Source organism: Artibeus jamaicensis, unplaced genomic scaffold, assembly GCF_021234435.1.
Source record: "Artibeus jamaicensis isolate MK-2021 breed Jamaican fruit bat unplaced genomic scaffold, CSHL_Jam_final contig_588, whole genome shotgun sequence".
NCBI lineage: Eukaryota > Metazoa > Chordata > Mammalia > Chiroptera > Phyllostomidae > Artibeus > Artibeus jamaicensis.
This window is the reverse complement of record NW_026521895.1, coordinates 1,847,045-1,866,347: the sequence shown is the minus strand read 5'-3', so window position 1 is coordinate 1,866,347 and position 19,303 is coordinate 1,847,045. Positions and strand designations below refer to the sequence as shown.

The 19,303-nt window shown below is 39.7% G+C and overlaps 1 protein-coding gene across 2 annotated transcripts in view; it reads left to right on the top strand.

Annotated features, from left to right (window-relative positions):
• Positions 1-19,303, top strand: part of AKAP6 (A-kinase anchoring protein 6) — a 485,646-nt gene that overhangs the window by 64,700 nt on the left and 401,643 nt on the right. Inside the window, exon 1 of one of the 2 annotated variants that reach the window (XM_053670524.1) lies at positions 429-467. The exons of the other annotated variant lie outside the window; for it this stretch is intronic. The gene's annotated coding sequence lies outside the window, so the exon portion shown is untranslated. Of the gene's footprint in view, positions 1-428; positions 468-19,303 lie in introns of those variants that run through there. 2 annotated transcript variants of the gene reach the window in all.

The window sequence follows — 19,303 nt, the reverse complement described above, 5'->3', positions numbered from 1 at the left end:
TCTCATCGTTTAACCTAGTTTGTAAGTGTCTGCTATGACTCGCAACCAAAATTGTCGTAACTCATTATCAAAACAAAACAAAACTTCTTTAGTTTGAATAGGGGGAAAGTGGAAACAATGCAAGACAGTTGGCAGATAGACCTTTTAAAAAGTAGGTTTTTTAGACCGGTGCTTCTCAAACTGGAGCATACATTACAATTGCTTGAAGAACTTGTTAAAACACAAGTTGCTGAGACGGAGCCCCAGATCTCCGGATTTTGTAGCCCTGGGTAGAGTCTGAAAATGTGCATTTTTTAACCAGTGGTGTGGAATGGGGCTGGCCCAGGGACCACACCTTAGACTTCCGAATATTCTGCCTTTTCTGCCAGGCTGGCCAAGGTGGGGGGCAGGGCCATGTGCGAAGAAGGAGCTCTGGCTGTTCCCGCAGGAGCTGTCAAAGCAGGAACGCTCGGAAGCCGGTGGAGCAGGTAAACCCACACAATGGGACAGTTTCAAAACCACACCGGTAGTTACAGAATAGTCACGGGGATATAAATTAAAGCATAGGGAGCAGAGTCAATAATACTATAATTACTATGTGTGGTGCCAAGTGGGCACTTGAAATATCAGGGGGCCCACTATATAAAGTACATGATTGTCTAACCACTATTCTGAACACCTGAAACTAATACAAAACAACATTGAATGTAAACTGTAATTGAAAAAAAATTATGTTCTTAAATAAACCACATACTTCATGAGGAGAGAGAGGGTTTATGACTGGAATATCTTTGTTCCCTCAGGATTTAGCACACAGTTCTAAGCACAGGTAGACACTCAATAATACTGGATGAGTTTACTGGAAGGAAAGAGTTACCTGCCAAGCTTTTGTGGTTGGGTGTTTTAAGACAAGGGTAGGTACAATGCAAAAAAAGGCCAGGACTAATGCAGGACAATGATTATGTAAATAAGAACTCACCTAGTTGCTAAGAAACTTTGGCAACTTGTTCTTTAGAGAAATGCCAGCATTGAAATATCCTCTTCAGATCCTTAGGCATCTGACTAGGAAAACTGTCACCTGTCACTTTCTATATTCCATGCCAGCCACAAAAGGAATTCTTGGTGCTGCTCCACTGGTTTGCCAGCATTGCTTTGGTTTCAAGTATTTATTCCCTCTGTTGACACTTCAACTCCAAGTTTAGAGTAAAGGAGACCTTTGTATTATGGGTAGATAAACTCTGACTTTCTAAGAGAAGAGAACTTTCTTGCCTTTATGTAGCTTGCATTCAGACAAATGAGAAATACCCATCTCATAACCAAGGAAGGTCATTGGTGTTTGTGCAGGGCCAGCAGTGCTTCTCTGCTTTCTTCCCAAGCAGCAAAGGGCGGTTCTACGGGCAGAGAGGCTCTGTCTCTGGCGTGCAAGGAAGGTGGCTGTTGGTGGGCGTGAGGACTTCTCCCTGGCATGGGGTCACCGCCTCCTCCAAACTTCTGTTTAAACCAGGTGTTTGTTCACCCTGAGGCAGGATCAGGCAGGGGTTAAGTTGCTCTTTGCATCTCTTTTGGTTTCAAGTTTGGCCAAGTGGTTCACCCATGCTGGACACACAGAAAGGAATCCGAAGGAGCAGCCTTTTCTTACCCAAGAATGGATTAAGAAGCATTCAGTTTGATGAGCCTGACTTGATGTGATCCCTGTGTTTTTCAGCCATCCACACGATGCATTCAGGCCTCTCCCAGGGTTTCAGGCTTCTGCTTGGTCTGGCCAGCAGAAGGGTGGGGTAATCTCTGTCACATTTTGCACAGTTTATGACGGTCCCTGAACTGCAGGCCTTCACAGCAGTGCTCCAACATGGGAACTGAATTTTCATTTCGTGAAGATTGATGGCACTCTGCACCTTGCATTTTCCCTTTATATTTTCTACAAGTTATTAGAAATAAATTTTCAAGGAAACACTCCTCACTTAGAGAGTCGGAGCCAAAAGCTATAATAAGTTTGATAGGCTAGACTCAGATTGAACTCAGATTGGTGATTTCTGAAATGCTGGCCTTTGTTGTAAAATACTATAAAACAAAGGTGAAACTATGACAAAGAGGATTATGGAGCAAGAAATTTCACAAAGCTTTTCTTCAGATGTTTCCTCCATACTCTCAAAAATGCCATCACCCGTTGTCCAGGTTGTCACCATGTTTCGGCAGGGGACAGGGACAGGTCTTTCCATGCTGTGGAGGGCTGGACGCTGGATACCATTATGGCAGGGCATTTGAGGGGTTCCTTGCTTAGATACCCAAATTATAAAATGCTTTATGGAGCAATGAAATTAACCTTGCATTTTCCTACAAGGAAAATCTGACAGCTTCTCTGACAACTTCTGCTCTAGCCCAGGCTGACTGCTCACTGGGATCATATATATATTATTGCTGAGAATGATAGAAGTTGAAAAATTTCCTTCTGTATATCTTTTTAAAATCTGCTTAGTTTTTTAAAAATAGCATTTTGTTCCTCTCTCGTATGCTAAATTCCTTCTTTTATTTTGAAAAATAATTTAATGTCTGCCCTCCTGATAATTCTGGTATGTGAAATTCATATTTGTCATGTCCCCTGACTGGTCGTGGTGGTGTGTTCCTTCAGGATTTGGGATTCGGGGTGATAAGCTCCTGTTACCCATGAGAACCCTGTGTGGCTTGAGTTAAGGATGTATCTTTACAAAGAGACTTTCTTTTATCAGCCAGGACCTCAGGGGAGGTGACAATCTGGACACCAATTTGTATGTTTACTTCTCTGTTTGGAATCACCTGCTCTTGCAGGGAGTATAAATCCCTATATCAAACCCACATGAGGCAGGCTTGTGGTTACAAATTATTGGGGGAGATATTTTTCCCTAGGAGTTCTCCCAGAGATAAACTTCCTGTTGCCTGTCTCTCCAAGTAGAATTGTTTCTAGTTCATGGTTCTCAGAGAGTAAAGGGCTCAGAGAGGTGAGCCCTTTGAGGGTCCTGGCTCAGTGTAAGAATCTCAGTTCCGTTGCCCACTTTGTGGCTACCCATGTGTCATTTACATACAAGCCCCTTTGTTATTCAGAAAGGTAATGACAGCTGGAGTAACAGAAAGTGGAGTAGTGGTTTTTCAGATTTTTCTCTGTTTTGGGACAATGGAGGTTTCCCTTCCATGCCTGAAAGGAAAAAAAGTTTCTGTGTATTTCTGGGCTGTTGACTTTGGACCCTGAGAAGCAACTGAGAACCCTCAGGGAGGCCTCACAACCTGGGCATTCCTTAGAATTCCAGAACCCAAGACAGTCTGTAGACCTGAGGCTATTTCTTTGTTTAATTTCCATTTAAATGTGAGTATCAAGGAATTTAGAGCCTCCACAGAATATAGAGGTATGGGCTAGAGTAGCTTACATCTTTTAGCTCTGGCAAATTGGAATGAAAGCTAGATTTAGAATCAGAAAACCTAAGTTCAAATCTTGACTTGGCTATGTAAAATTGGGTGAGTTAACATAATTGTCTGAGCTTCCAATTTCATTTCCTCATTTATAAAATGGAGACAATAAAACTGACAGCATTGCTATGAAAAATTAAAGGGTATAGTAAAGGTAAAAAAAAAAGTTGGAACCCTCAAGCACTCAAAAATGCTAGGTGAAAAAACATGAGTGTAACTGCTGGTCACCTAATAGCGGTGGTCTGCCTCAACCGCTGATCCCTTGACCTGGGTCCCGGTCATTGTGGTTGCAAATCCAATGCCCATTCCGCTTTAGTCTAAATCAGTGGTTCACAAACTTCAGTGCATCCACATCTCCTGAATTCTTGTTAAAACACAGATTGCTGTGCACCAACTCTGGTGATTCTGATTCAGTAAGTCTGGGGCTGGTCCCAGTAGTTTGCATTGTCCCCAGGCACTGCTGATGGTCTGGGGGCCACACTTTGACAAGTAGTTACGATAATCTTAGTTTTCCCATTGGCAATTGGGTTCGGAAGGGGCATGTGATCTAACTCTGCCAGAAGAGATGTAAGAAGAAGCCTGCTGAAAGCTTCAAGGAAAGGTTACCTCGATCCTGGGAAAAATAAACAGGAAATCTGGCCTGGTTTTTCTTCTGGACAATGGGTCAGGATATGATACTTTAAGACTGCCACAGGCATCTTGCCTTCCTCCTGAGGATGGAGCCAGTCTAGGGTAGAGAGCAGAGCCAAGAGAGTCCCAGGGCAGCGGAGCTGCAATTCTGATAGTTCCTCCTTGGCTGGGTACTACCCCACCTCTGTTATTTCATTATGTGAGGTAGTGTATAAGCAAAAAGTTACTTAAAAATTTAAATATGGCCCTGGCTGGTGCAGCTCAGTGGATTGAGTGCGGGCCTGTGAACCAGAGGATCGCGGTTCAATTTCCAGTCAGGGCACATGCCTGGGTTGCAGGCCAGTTCCCACCAGGGGATGCACGAGAGGCAACTATACATTGATATTTCTCTCCCTCTCTCCATCCCTTCCCCTCTAAAGATAAATAAATAAAATCTTTTTAAAAAATTTAAATATGGTGTGAGTCAGAGTTTTCCAGTTATTTATAGCTTCAAATAGTCTAAGTGGTGTAGCCCTTGTATTGGTACATTAAACCTTATTTTCTGCAACCTGCAGCTGTAGAGTGCCAGAGCATTTTTCATTTAAAATTGTGCTTTTATTTCTTGTTTTAAACCAATACTTTTCTTCGATGCTCTCTTACCCATTCATTTTACACCCCCCAGCCCCAGTCTCACTCAGTCCCCTGGGGATGTGCTTCTGTAACGCTGTGGAGTTGAAAGGCAGCGCCTGGCCCACCTTGCGTCGCATTCACACACGTGGGGCTGCAGTGCGGTCCATTTCCGGCTGAACGCACAGTGACGGTTTTACTCTACGTCTTCTTCCTCATATATTCTGTCTCTGTACATGAGTATTTTCTTGTAACCTTAACTAATTTGTAACTTAATATGTCTGCTTTCAGACTTTCAATTTCTAGAATTCCCTGATCAAGTGAACATTGATTCCACCAGAATTTCAAATCTACCCTGTCCTCCTGGGTTGTATTTTTTGCTGAAAAGAACTGCAGCAAGAATTAAGGCTGCATGATGCAAATGCCCGAATCCTGAATCATGACCAGGATTGCAAAGAAAATAAACGGAGCTCTCTTGGGAGCTGAGTGAGCCAGCTCAGCACCTCCACATGGAGTCTGAGGAAGGCAGCAGTGTTCCCCCCCCCCTTCTTTTTAATCCTAGTTTGGACAGCTTCTTTATTCAAAACATCAAGTACTGTTGACAGTTGAATAAAAAGAGTAGAGCCTCATGGGATTGCTAATGAGATACAAAACCACCTTGGAATCAAGATAAATTTCTGTCTGTTGGCTCTTCTGACCATGGGGAAATGAGTTAAAAGACTCAAACCAATTTCTACTGACGTGTATCCTTATCATGGTTAACAGTGCAAAGCATGTTTGAGTTGGCTTCTTAGAGGGAAGGCCAAGGGCTTCCAGTTGCGTACGCCCTCCCAGCAGATAGCTGGGCCAAAGTGAGCAGACTGGTACTGATGTGGCATGAACTACATCATCTGGTAGGAAAATCAGGTTCTTAATTATTATAGCTAGCATTTATCATAAAATAGAAATTTTCTGCCCCCAAATTAAGGCAAGTATTAAAATAAAGAATTTTCCTTGCTTTACATGGAAATACATAATCACTAAGAAAATATAGTGGGATTAAAGCTTTATAATAATAACTCAGGTGTGCAGAAATGATTGTTTATTTTTTTATTACTGAACCTAACTTAGCTCAAACCCCTATTTGCTCAGTTGGCTGAGAAGTGTTACTCTTGCTATAGAATGAAGAATTCTATCGTTTTCTGATACCAAGTGCATTTTCTAACTTACTCTCCAATCCTAATCATTTTTCTAGACTAAGCCTTCTTTTGAAGCTTTGCCTGATGACCCAAGTATAAGTAGTATTTTTGTCTTCTGAGTATCTGGAGGTGTTAATGACCTTATTTTTTTATCCTGTCTTATTTTGCAACATTGACCATATAGCTCTTCAAAGGCAGAGACTATATAATGTATTTTCTTATATTCTTCATGCATGCAAGATTCACTATAGTGCTTTGCATGTAGGAGTCACTCAATAAATATTTGTTCACTTGTTGATTTTTTAAAAATAAAGTATACAACATGTAGACCCAGAAATTATTTAAGAAGAGAGATTTCTTACATGACGCTGAAGGATGAGCATCAAGAACTTCTGCAAAGTCTCTGAAATTGAATGCAAAGGAAACATTTTCTGTGGAGAAGAGCCACAGGTGTCCACAATTCACAAAGAGGTTCTTGATTCCATCCTAAATGGTAGAATTACTGAACTCATTTATTCATCATCTTTTATTTTCGATAAAACTAGGTCCTAATGCCATGGTCATGATCTCACAGGTGGCGTGGTAGTAGGAGTTCTCTGGGGATCAGTTCCCATTTTGAGCTGTTATTCCTGAAAGAGAAGCTGAGATCACATGGAATTCATGTACTGTGCTAAGGTGATTGTATTTTTTAATTCCACATTATTAAAAGGATTGCATTCCCAAGTGCCAGTAGACATGGTATGTCTTGGTTAGATGTGTGGGCTCGAAGCCAGATGGACTGCATTTTAATCTCAGCTTGTCACTTACTAGTGTTAACCTAAAAATAAAAATCCAAAATGAGAGGCAACAAGCATTATCTTGAGTTAAAAAAGAATTGTAATGTTCAAGATAAATCAGGCAGAAACCCAAATTATGGGGTAAAGGCGAGAGGTTTTTATGAGAAAAGGAAGGGAAATAGTTACATGAACAGAAGAAAGGAATTCCTATTAGTGTTAACAAGTTCAATTACTTTTTAGCAATACATGGCTGGTTACTGATTCTAAAGAATGTCCATAACCATCAGTCCTTGTGACCAGGATGCCTGCCTTCCTGTTAGCTTTGTAAACAGTTGTTTGTAAGAGGATGTTAGTTTGGCCCAGTCTGAAGGTTATTTTGCTTGGTTCAAACATTACAGAGTTTCAAGGAATAAGGCGTGCAAAGTAGTTCCTCTGGAATGGCTGTTCTCTAGCTCTGTTTTGAAATGGCTCCATTTATGTCAACATTTCACACTAGCTGTCTGAATCTGTTTATCTGTAAATGAGAGTAGTAACAGAGGTGAATTCTGGAGTTGCTCAGAGGAGTAAATGAGTCAATGATTGCAAAGCATTTAAAATAGTGCTTTGCATACATTATAAGCACAGTATTTTAGCTTTATTATTATTGTTTGTGTTGTTCAACCCCACCTCTTATTTTCACTACTTCAGATTAGTCATAGTAATTGTATCTTCAGTGGCTATTTTCATCACCAGATTCTTTCCTGGGTCAGATCAGAATGGTGAGTGGCTTTACAGAAATGGTGCAGTTTTACTCTTTACTAAGTGAACATGTATATGTTTTTGCTTGGGTTTGCTTGGTACTCTGAAGTCAAGTTTTCACACTGTGAGAATATTTTTGTCATTTTACAAGGGTGGAAAAGCAAGATTTTTTGAATTTCAGTGGATGTACCTTTTCTCCTAGAAAATATCTTTGAAAAATATTAACAAAAATATTCTTCATTTAAAGAAAAACTATTAGTAGAGTTTTTTGATCATCATTTTAGTTGCTGTTAGCTTGGAAAAGGATAAAATAAAATGCAGAGGATGTGGACAGATTGAAGTCAGTACTACTTGGGATGAATTCTTTCCATTAGCTTTATGATTACCCCTTTTAAAATGATGAAAGTTTTTGATTAATACCAGAATGTGTAAATTTAATTTACAGAGATGACATGACCAGTGAGTTTTTAGTTCCTACTTTTGAGAAAAGCAGAAAAATAATGAAGAGATTTTTGTGGAGGGAAGGGTTGTGCTGAATGAGGCAATTTGTCCAATGCTATTTTTCTGAGGTGACTGGCAAATGTTCATGCAGGCAGGAGATGCACCGAGACTGCTGCCGAGTCTCCTCAGCTGGGTGCACATCCTGTGGACTTTTTACTGATTACCTCAACGTGTGTTGTGTGTGTGTTTGTGTGTGTGTGTGTGTTTAAGGAAGGGCTATAAATATAAATACACATATTTAAGGATGGAAAACTTCATTTAAGTCTAGGATAATGAATGAAGAGTTGTAAAGGCAATTGTAGTGTTGAAGAGTAAGAATATGTATTAGTCGGGAACTTAGTAGAAAATATTTGATACATACAAATTGAGTAATTTTCAGAGAGTTTAAATAAAACTAAATCTCTAAAGGTGTGGGCAGAGTATAGAGAAATGACAAAAACAGTGCAACATTCTAAGATGCTTAGGCCAGTAAGGGGTGAGGGGTGAGGGCAGTGCCCATCTGTCTCCGGGTCTGCACTGGTGAGAGAAGCAAGCAGTGGTCACAATCCAGAAACAGAGAGAGAGCCACAGGATGCTGAGAATCAGCTGTGCGAAGAGGGTGTCTACTAGGAGCTCTGAACTCTGGCTAAAGTCAAAGGATCGTGGAACATAAACTGGTATAGCGAATGTGAAAAACAGTATGGAGATTCCTAATAAAATAACTACAAAAAGACCCTGAAAATAGAACTACCCTATGATCTAGCAATCCTGCTTTTGGGTATTTTTAAATAAAACTGACATCACTATCTCGTAAAGATATTCATGTTCATTGCAGTGTTATTCACAAGAGCCAAGATATGGAAACAACTTGTGTTCATATGGGTTGATGAAAGGATAAAGAAGATGAAAGGATAAAAAATGTGGTATATCAGAATATTATGCAATGGAATATTTTTTTAAGATTTTACTTATTTAATTTTTAGACAGAAGAGAAGGGAGGGAGAAAGAGAGGGACAGAAACATCAGTGTGTGCGAGACAGCAATCAGTTGCCTCTTGCAACAGGGGGCCTAACCTGCGGCCCAGCATATGCCTCGACTGGGAGTCAAACTGGCCACCTTTCAGTTTATGGGACGATGCTCAAATCACTGAGTCACACCAGTCAGGGCTATGCAATGGAATATCATTCAGTCATAAAAAAGATGGGAATCCTTCCATCTGTGATACCATGGATGATCCTAGAGGACATTATACTAAGTGAAATAAGGCAGACAAAGACAAATATATATCACTTACATGTGATATCTAAAAAGCCCAACTCATAGAAAGAGAGAGTAGAACAGTTGCCAGGGGTGGGAGGTGGGGGCAACAGGGAGATGTTGCTTAGAGGCTACAATGTTTCAGCTTCTTCAAGGTGAATAAATTTCCAAGATCTAATGTACAGTACAGTGACTAAAGTTAATAACCATATCATATACTTGAAAGTTGGTAAGAGAATAGATCTTAAATGTCCTCACCACACACACACAAACAGGAGGAAAATATACAAAGTGATAGGTTAATTAGCTTGACTGGAAGAGTCATTTTACAATGTATACATATATAAGAACATCAGGTCCTGATGTTGTGCACCTTAAATGTATTCAATGTTTATTCATGAACCTTAAATATACACACTGCTTATTAGTGTATCTTAAATATATACACTATGTTTTTTATTTATTTATTTTAATTTTTAAATTGATTATGCTGTTACAGTTCTATTCCCCCCTTCATTCCCCTCCACCCTACCCCCCGTCCCCACCATTACCCGCCCTTTAGTTTATGACCATGTGTCTCAAGTTCTTTAGATTCTATATTTCCCATGCTATTCTTGCCCCCCTATCTATTTTCTATCTACTGTCTGTGCTACTTATTTTCTGTACCTTCTCCCCCTCCCACTCCCCTGTTGCTAACCCTCCATGAGATCTTCATTTCTATGTTTCCACTCCTGATCTAGCTGTCCTTTAGTTTGATTTTGTTTTAGGTGTGGTTGTTAACACTATGTTTATGCGTCAATCATACCTCAATGCAATGCACCCCTTTATGATCTACATGAGGGCACAGAGCAGGGTAGGGAGTGAATCCAGAGGGGCAGCAGGAAGGCAGGTTGCCCAACATTAAGTTAGGAATGGAGAGTTTCTAAGCTAGAGCTGGTGAACCCTTACATCCTCACTAACTGTTTCTCTTCTGGTGTTTTTCCTACTCTTTGTTTATATATGAGGCACAGTAGTCTCCTATGACAGATTCTGTGACATCTGTGTACTTGAGATGAGTGGCTATGGGGAATGATTATGTAACAAAATGTAGGAAGGATCCATAATTCTGTACGACAAATGAAAATCTGAAAAACTTTTTTTTTCTGCAAGACTTCTTCCTAGAAAGAATAAAACTGTCCTTATTTGAAGACGACAAGATACTATATATAGAGAACCCTAAAGATTCCACCCAAACCCCCCCGATTAGAACTCATAAATGAATTAAGCAAGATAGCAGGATACAAAATTAATATTCAGAAGTTAGTTGTATTTTTATATACCAATAGTGAAATATTAGAAAGAGAAATTAAACAATTCCATTTACAATTGCATCAAGGAATAAACTTAACTAAGGAGGTGAAAGACCTGTATTTAGAAAACTATAAGACACTGAATAAAGCAATTGAAGAAGACAAATAAATGGAAGCATATTCTGTGCTCATTAAAAGGAACAATTAACATCATTAAAATGTCAATACTATCTACAGATTCAATGCAATCTCTATTAAAATGTCAATGGTGTTTTTCACAGAATAGAACAAATAATTCTAAAATGTATATAGAACCACAAAAGACCCTGAATAGTGAGAGTAATATTGAGAAAGAAGAACAAAATTGGAGATATCACACTACCTGATATCAAACTATACTACAAGGCTGTAGTAATCAAAACATCATGGTATTGACATGAAAACAGACACATAGGTCAATGGAACAGAATAGAAATCCCAGAAATAAACCTATACCTATATGGTCAGTTAATCTATGACAAAGGAGGTAAGATTATAAAGGTTGTAAAAATAGTCTCTTCAATAAATGATGTTGGGAGACTGGAGTGATACATGCAAGAAAATGAAATTAGACCACTTTCTTATATCCTATACAAAATAAACTCATGGATTAAAGACTTTAATGTAAAACCTGATACCATAAAACTTCAAGAAGAAAATGTAGGTAAACTCTTTGATATCACTCTTAGTAATATTTTTTATGACTTCTCAGGCAAGGGAAAGAAAAGAAAAAATAAACAAGCAGGACTACATCAAACCCAATTTTTTTGCACAGCAAAGGAAATTGTCAGCAAAACAAAGAGACAACCTATTGAATGGGAGAACATATTTGCAATGATACTTCTGATAAGGGGTTAATATCCAAAATATATAAGGAACTCATACAATTTAACACCAAAGGAAACAAACAATGCAGTTAAAAATGTGAGGAGGGCGTGGCTAGTGTGGCTCAGTTGTTTGGAGCATCATCTGCTAAACCAAAAAATGGGAGGAGGACCCGAATAGTCAGCTTTCCAAAGAGGACATACAGATGGCCAGTAGACATATGAAAAGATGCTCAACATCACTAATCATTAGGGAAGTGCAAATCAAAACCACAATGAGATATCATCTCACACCTGTCAGAATGGCTGTCATCAATAAATCAACAAACAAAAAGTGCAGGTCAGGATGTGGAAGGGAACACTCCTGCACTGTTGGTGGGATTGCATGTTGGTGCAGCCATTGCAGAAAATAGTATGGAAGTTGCTCAGAAAATTAAAAATAGTACTACCATATCACCCAGTAATTCCACTTCTGGGTATTTATCTGAAGAAATCCAAAATACTAATTTGAAAAAACTATATGCACCCCCATGTTCATTGCAGTATTATTTACAATAGCCAAGACATAGAAGCAATCTAAGTATCCATCAATAGACAAATGGATGAAGAAGTGATACATATATAAAATGGCATATTACTCAGCCATAAAAAAGAATGAAATCTTGCTACAGAAGCATGGGTGGACCTAGAGGGTATTATACTAAGTGAATAAATCAGACAGGGAAAGACCAGTGCCATATGATTTCACTTATGTGTGGAATCTAAAAACAAAATAAATGAACAAAAAACCCCCAACAGAAAGAGACTCATAAATATAGAGAACAAATTAATGGTTGCCAGATGGGAGAAGAGGGTGGGTGAAAAATGTGAAGACATTAAGAAGTAAAAATTGTCAGTTGTAAAGAGTCACAGAATTGTAGACTACAGTATAGAGAATATAGTCAATAATATTATAATAACTATGTATGGTGTTAGATGGGTGTTAGGCTCATGGGGGTGATTACTTTGTAAAGTATATAAATGTGTCACCACTATGTTGTACACCTGAAACTAATATAAGTTTGTATGTCAAATGTAACTGAAAATAAATTAATATAAAAAACCCAAACAGTAATGCACTAGTAAGAAAGGCATTTACATGCATAGCCATGGCAGAGGATCTGGGCAAAATTCTTGATTAGGCAGCACAAGTTAATGCATCAGTGATTTCCAATGCAATAAAACTTGGTATGTGCCCATTGCAGAAACAATGCTTCCTAGAGTTTTCGGGAAATGCCATTTTGGGGTCATTTTGTACCATTCTACATGCATAATCTCCTTCTCTGGGAGTCTCCACCCCTCACCAAAGTGTCTCCTGTTTATCTGCCTTCTGCTTCTTCCTGCTTCTCTGTGTGTCATGGGCATGCTGGTTCCTTTGCCCTCTTGGCTTTCTTCTCACACCCTTCTCGGCTATATCTGTTTTTTTCTTTGTTACTTCACTGGATCAGACATAAATTTGTTCTGGGAAATTTTAGTAATCTATAGAAAAGGTTGTTAAATGTTTCGTGTCAAACATTCAGTTGCTTGGTAATGTGAAGGACATCTTGCCAAGTTTATGTTCAGAGAGACAAAATGTCCAGCCCCCACTGTTTTCTGGCCTGGGCAGCATCGGCTCACTGGGTCAGCAGTATCTGAGGAGATCCCCACATGGGCACAGAGAGGAGCCTTACCCTCCACAGAGCACTGAGAATGAGGGCAGAGGCTGAGCCCACTGAGCCAAGCTTAAGGCAGCTTACCGAGAGGTGCAGGCATTTTTGCAAAGGATCATAAACTGAATAATCACTGTGCGGTGGTGAGGTGGTTGGGAATTTCTCTACTTCCTCCTTTGTTCTTACCTTATCTCTCTCTTTCTCACTTCATTTCCTGGTGGTTTCAGGAGACCCATAGTCTTAGACTCAGACTCTCTAACAAATGGTACCAGGAGACCTCGGAGCCACTGTCGTTGTCAACCACCACAAATACACAAAAACAAACCAAACAAAACCCCTTAGAATTCTGGCTTGGAAGATACCAATATAGGGGAAACCATGCTTTCATCATGGTGGGTAGGGTGAATCTGGTAAAATACTTAGTTTTAATGCCTGTTAGGCACTGAAGCTCCACCACTCCAAGGTCCTGAAAAGAGTACTTTGCTGGACTGCAGATGAGATTTACTACCTAATGATGTGCAGAAAAGTGCTATAAAAGTAGGCTCCTTCTGAGCAGTGTCAGGATCCTCCATCACCTGCACAACCCATCCGCCTTGTGACAGCCCCAAACTGTAACACAGTGGAGATGGAAAAGCTTTTATGACCAGAGAAGCTGTGACAGCATGAATAAAAATTACTGTTTGGTACAGCAAGCTAGGGGTGGGGAGTGGGTAGGGAGCAGGGTCTTCTTCAAGACAGGTGGTCTGGGAGTCAGAACTATTCAGGTGGAAATGTACATGCAAAAGTCTACTGAAGGGCACAATAAAAGTTTTAATGAGTCTTCAAATGTTGTACTAAATGGTAAAATTAGTCATTGAATAATTTACAAATTAAACTTTGAAATGATTGACTGGAATGGGCTCGAATCTTAAAAATGATTACAATAAAGGAAAAGGTCTCAGATTAGTAACAATATTTATGCTAGAAAGTATTCAGAGTAACAGATGGGATTTTTTTTTGGGGGGTGATGGTTTTGACTTTTTAACTGAGCTTGTTTGATTTCCACTTGGATGGATGAGGACTCTTTCTGGAGATAATAATGAAAAGTCAGGTATCTGCTGCAGAGTTTTCCTTAATAATTCAGGCAAATTTTATGTGAGTTGATTCTAGCCTTTTTTCATAATCAGGGCTATTCATTGTACCCTGTTATAGTTTAAGACTTTCTCAAAGTAGGTACATGTAGGGGAGGAAAATGATCATTATGTCTCTACTCTACTGGCCTTGGAGTATAAATAAGGACCACTGCTTGGTGAATGGACATTGGTGAGGGGTGGATATTCATGTCCATGGAGGGGGTGATGCTGGTGGCAGGTGATGTGTGCGGGGTGGTCAGTTGATATAGCCAATTAAGATTAGTTCATGTAACCAGTCTTGTGCACACATTTTCTTTCCTTTTGAAAATGCTAATCACCTTGCGTGTTTGAAAGCAGGTGCAAAGCAGGAGTTAGGTTCAAACACAGGTGTGAAGTGTTTTGGAGGCATGGATGTTCTGTCAGACATCTCAGAAAGCTTATTTTGCTTCCTCATTTCCTAATGGTGCTAAGGCTTAGGAGTATTTGTGGGGGCTGCAAAATGACATGATTGAGGGAGGACCCCAGAACTGTTAAACTGAAACTGATGAATTGTCTTTAGACCATTGGATAAAAATTATTAAAGCAGATTTGCCTAACTTTCCAATTGGTTCAAAAAACAAAACAAAACAAAACAGCCCTTTATCTCTGAACATGTTACAGGAATCTCTTTTGCAGTGGTGATTTCTTCTTGGGATGGGAGGTTGATAGATAGCTCCTGAGGTTCCTCTCTACTCTGAAATTGTGTGATTCTCATAAAAGGATTTTTCTTACATGCAAAGTGTACTTCACATGTTGATATAGCATAGTAGCAAAGGTTTACTTCCTCCTCTAACTTGACACTAACATTACACCTGATACATGTGGCAAATACATTTTTGCATGCTCAAACAGTGGATGTTCATCTCTTAAAGGTCAAAACCTCAGAGATATCCTCAGGAGAACCCACCTGACTTACTCATCTGTCTTGGTTTTGTATGATAAGATTTTTAAAAAGAGGATGATGATGGTGATAGTGAGAAATCTTCCTTGAGTGAAAAACAGCAAACTTTTTAGAATTTTATAAAGTAACCTCAAATTTATTTCCAATAGGTAGAAAATGTTAATAGTTTTTTTTGTTGTTTTGTAATTCTTTTGGGATCCTTTAATTTTAGATGGTATTTTTTAGGTTGTTTTTTTTTAAGTTTAGATCTTATAAAGTATTAAGTAATTTTAGTTGAGAAGAACTAAACTGCACTATGCTTCTTAAATGATTAATTTAGGCATAACTTGCAAGAGTACCTATATTCACCTACTCATCATTTCAGTTACTATCTAGGAAGCTGATTTCGAAGGTCTGAGTATGTGGGAGAAGCATGTCAACTGTGAGCCTCACTATAAGGCAGTGGTTTTCAACCAGGAGTGATTTTGCCTCCCAGGAGACATTTGGCAATATCTGAAACCATTTCTGATTTTTGTGACTGGAAAAGTGGGAGTATTACTGGCATTTGGTGGGTGGAGACCACGATGTTGCTGAATACCCTGTAATGCGTGGAACAGCCCCTCACAACAAAGAATTGCCTGGCCCCAAATGTCAGTGGTGTCCAGCCTGAGAAAGCCTGCTGTAGGGTGATGGAGGCTGTTTAACTGGTGGAGTATCCTCCCCCAACAACATCCTTCAGGCTTTCCTTTTGGTCTGGTCAGATTCTAACCTCCTGACTAGAGGGTTCAGGTTATGCCAATAGCATTCTGGGATCTGAGTGGAAGAAGAAGTGGGATCTAAACATACAATTGGCATATTTGACCTAACTTCCCATTTTGGGGTGAGGTGCCCCTGTCTTCGGTTGTGTTTGGCATTTTCTAGTACAGAGACTCTCCATTTTTGTCTCTCTCGAGAAAGGCAAACTTCCAAAGAAGGAATCTGGGGTTGTAGCAGTTTGTAAATTGACTTTCAGGTAATGATTTGTTTTTAGGTCGACCTCTCCCCACTTTCGGGGGGAGCAAGATGCCATCTGTCTGGGGGCATTTGAGGTGCTCCACATATAAATTGAGTTGGTTCTCAGTTTCCCTACTTCCAGTTATCTCTCTCAGATCTACTAAATCAGTTAGTTCTTGCGCATTTGTATTTTGTTTTTTTTTTAAAGATGAGTAACCCAGTTTTATTTATTTATTTATTTAAATTGATTATGCCATTACATTTGTTCTATTCCCCCCCTTTCCCCCCACCCTGCACACTCCTCCCCCACCATCCCCCCTTTAGTTCATGAACACATGTCTCAAGTTCTTTAGATTCTGTATTTCGCCTACTATTCTTACCCTCCCCCCTATCTATTTTCTATCTACTATCTATGCTACTTATTTTCTGTACCTTTTCCCCCCTTCTCCCACTCCCTTGTTGCTAACCCTCCACGTGATCTTCATTTCTATGGTTCACTCCTGATCTAGCTGTCCTCTTAATTTGCTTTTGTTTTAGGTGTGGTTGTTGACAACTGTGAGTTTGCTGTCCTTTCACTGTTCATCTTTTTTATCTTCTTTTTGTTAGGTAAGTCCCTTTAACATTTCATATAATAAGGGCTTGGTGATGATGAACTCCTTGAATTTGATCTTATCTGAGAAGTAGATATCTGTCCTTCCATTCTAAATGAAAACTTTGCTGGATAGAGCAATCTTGGTTGTAGGTCTTTGGTTTTTATGACTTGGAATACCTCTTTCCAGCCCCTTCTTGCCTGTAAGGTCTCTTTTGAGAAATCAGCTGACAGTCTAATGGGAACTCCTTTGAAGGTGACTGTCCCCTTATCTCTTGCTGCTTCTAGGATTCTCTCCTTCATTTGAATCTTGGCTAATGTAATAATGATGTGCCTTGGTGTGTTCCTTCTTGGGTCCAAATTCTTTGGGACTCTCTGAGCTTCCTGGATTTCCTGGAAGTCTATTTCCTTTGCCAGAATGGGGGGTTTCTCTTTTATTATTTGCTCAAATAAGGTTTCCACTCGTGGCTGTTCCTCTTCCCCTTCTGGTACCCTTATAATTTGAATGTTGGAACGTTTAAAGATGTCCTGGAGGTTCCTAAGCCTCTCCTCATTTTTTTGAATTCTTGTTTCTTCATTCTTTTCTGTTTGGTCATTTTTTCCTTCCTTCTGGTCTACTCCCTTGATTTGAGTCCCAGTTTCCTTTCCATTATTATTGGTTTCCTGTGCATTTGCATTCATTTCAATTAGTTTAGCCTTCAGATGTTCCTCTAATTTGTGACTAAAATCAACCACTTCTCTGAGCATCCTGGTTACCAGTGTTTTGAACTGTGCATCTGAAAGTCTGGCTATTTCTTCATCGCTTAGATTTATTGGCTCTGGGGTTCTGAGTTGTTCTTGAGCCATGTTTTGATCTGTTTGTGCCTGTTACGTATGAGGAGTGGAGCCTTAGCTGTTTACCAGGGTAGGACCATCCAGGTTGCTGGTTTGTGACGCTGTATGTGGGGGCAGGTTCAGAGAGGGAGCAATGGCGGTCCTCTCCTCTTGCCCAGTCCATCTCATCGCTTGCCCCTGCCTGTTTATCTGAGTGCCAATGTGAGATCCCGCTTCCCTGCGCCGTGCGGTCTCAATGCTCGCCTCTTCATTGGTTTATCTGCACGCAATACTTGACAGACCGCAGACAACCAGCTGTGCCTCTTCCCTGTGTCCGCCCGTAGCTAGCCCGCACCTGGGATCCGCGCCTTTGGCTGCCTGCTCACCGCCTGGGTCGGGGATCTTTTTGGCCAACCTACTCCACTCCTGGCTTCGCCCCTCTTACCAGTTTAGCTGAGCATTTCGCTGTTTTCAGACTCGGTATTGTCGATTTTCTGTGTGGTTTGGTTGCATTTATTGTTGTTAAAACTTTGTTGTTTTTAGATTTGATTGTGCGAGGATGCAAGGTATTCCCACCTACGCCTCCATCTTGGCAGAAGTCCCCATTTGTATTTTGGTTTTCCAAATTCTCTTGCCATTACTATATCTCTAATTCTGTTTAAAAAAATTCTTAGTGATATTTTTGTGGGATTTTGAGAGGGAGCAGGTGTTAATGAGAGCATCTGACTTTCTATCTTTACCAGAAGTATAGGATAATTTTTTCTTCTCTAATATGTTTTTGTAATACTTGCTATTCCATGTGCCTATTAATACCAGGAAATGGCTTTTTTCATTGTTCAGAGAATGGATTTATTGGGTATCTTGTTGTTTTTTTTTGTTAGATAAGGTCCAGATTGAGTGTTACCTCAAAAGTTTCTATTGTTACTAAAAACAAAACAATAAAACATTTCCCAGTATTGCTTTTAACCTCTCTGTATTTTTCTCTTTAACTATTTCATAGCCACTTACTTAATGTGTAGCATATAATTGCCTACCAGTTTATTCATATAAAGCCTTTATTTCCTCCCTAATTGAATCATTCATGTACTCACACTCTCGCTCTTTTCCTGACCCACTCACATGTTCAGCAAATGTTAACCACATGCCTGCTCTGCAGAAGGGTCTGAGTAGGACAATATGCAGGATGCAAAGTTGTCACATAATTCCTGCTTTTACAAACTTCGCAATCTTCTTTCCATCTTTTGGAAATACCAAATGCCATGACATCTTTCCATGATAATGTTACATACCTCATGATCTGTGTATGTGATATTAACATAGTACCACTGTCCCCTTTTATACCATCAACTTTGAAAGGCATCTTTGGGCAAGGCTATGGCTGCATAAAATAATGGATTATAAATATTCAGGGACTCCATTTTATCAAATGTCATAGCCAAAGGAAAACTATTACTATTTACTTCCTTTGTGGCTCTTTTGAGTCCTTAAGAGGTGAAACTAAAAACTTAGTGCTGAGTACCACAAAGGTGCTTCCAGTTGACACACTTTTTCAAGTCACCAGAAATTATTTCCCTAAAATGAATCAACATATGCCAAGATATCCATATGTACGCTAGATCCTCAGTGATATGTGGCAGGGTTGATGGTGTCAGCAGCCTGCCTTGGTCTGGTCCTACATTTCTTAAGAAATTTTTTTCTTTGGTTACAGAAAAAAGATGGTAGGATGGGCTGAGAGTAGGTGCAGACACTGTACTTTTGTTTGTCTTAATCTTAAATTTATAGATTTTCATTGTACACAGGCAATCAATCCTACACTTGCCATTCCATAAGTGTCTCCTAGATTTCTACTGTGAAGGCTATCCAGGTCCTTATGAATGGGTATATGAGGGGGACCCAGATAAAACCTGAATTATCTTCTGAAAGGTGGGCCCCTTATAATACAGGCTTTCCCTGCC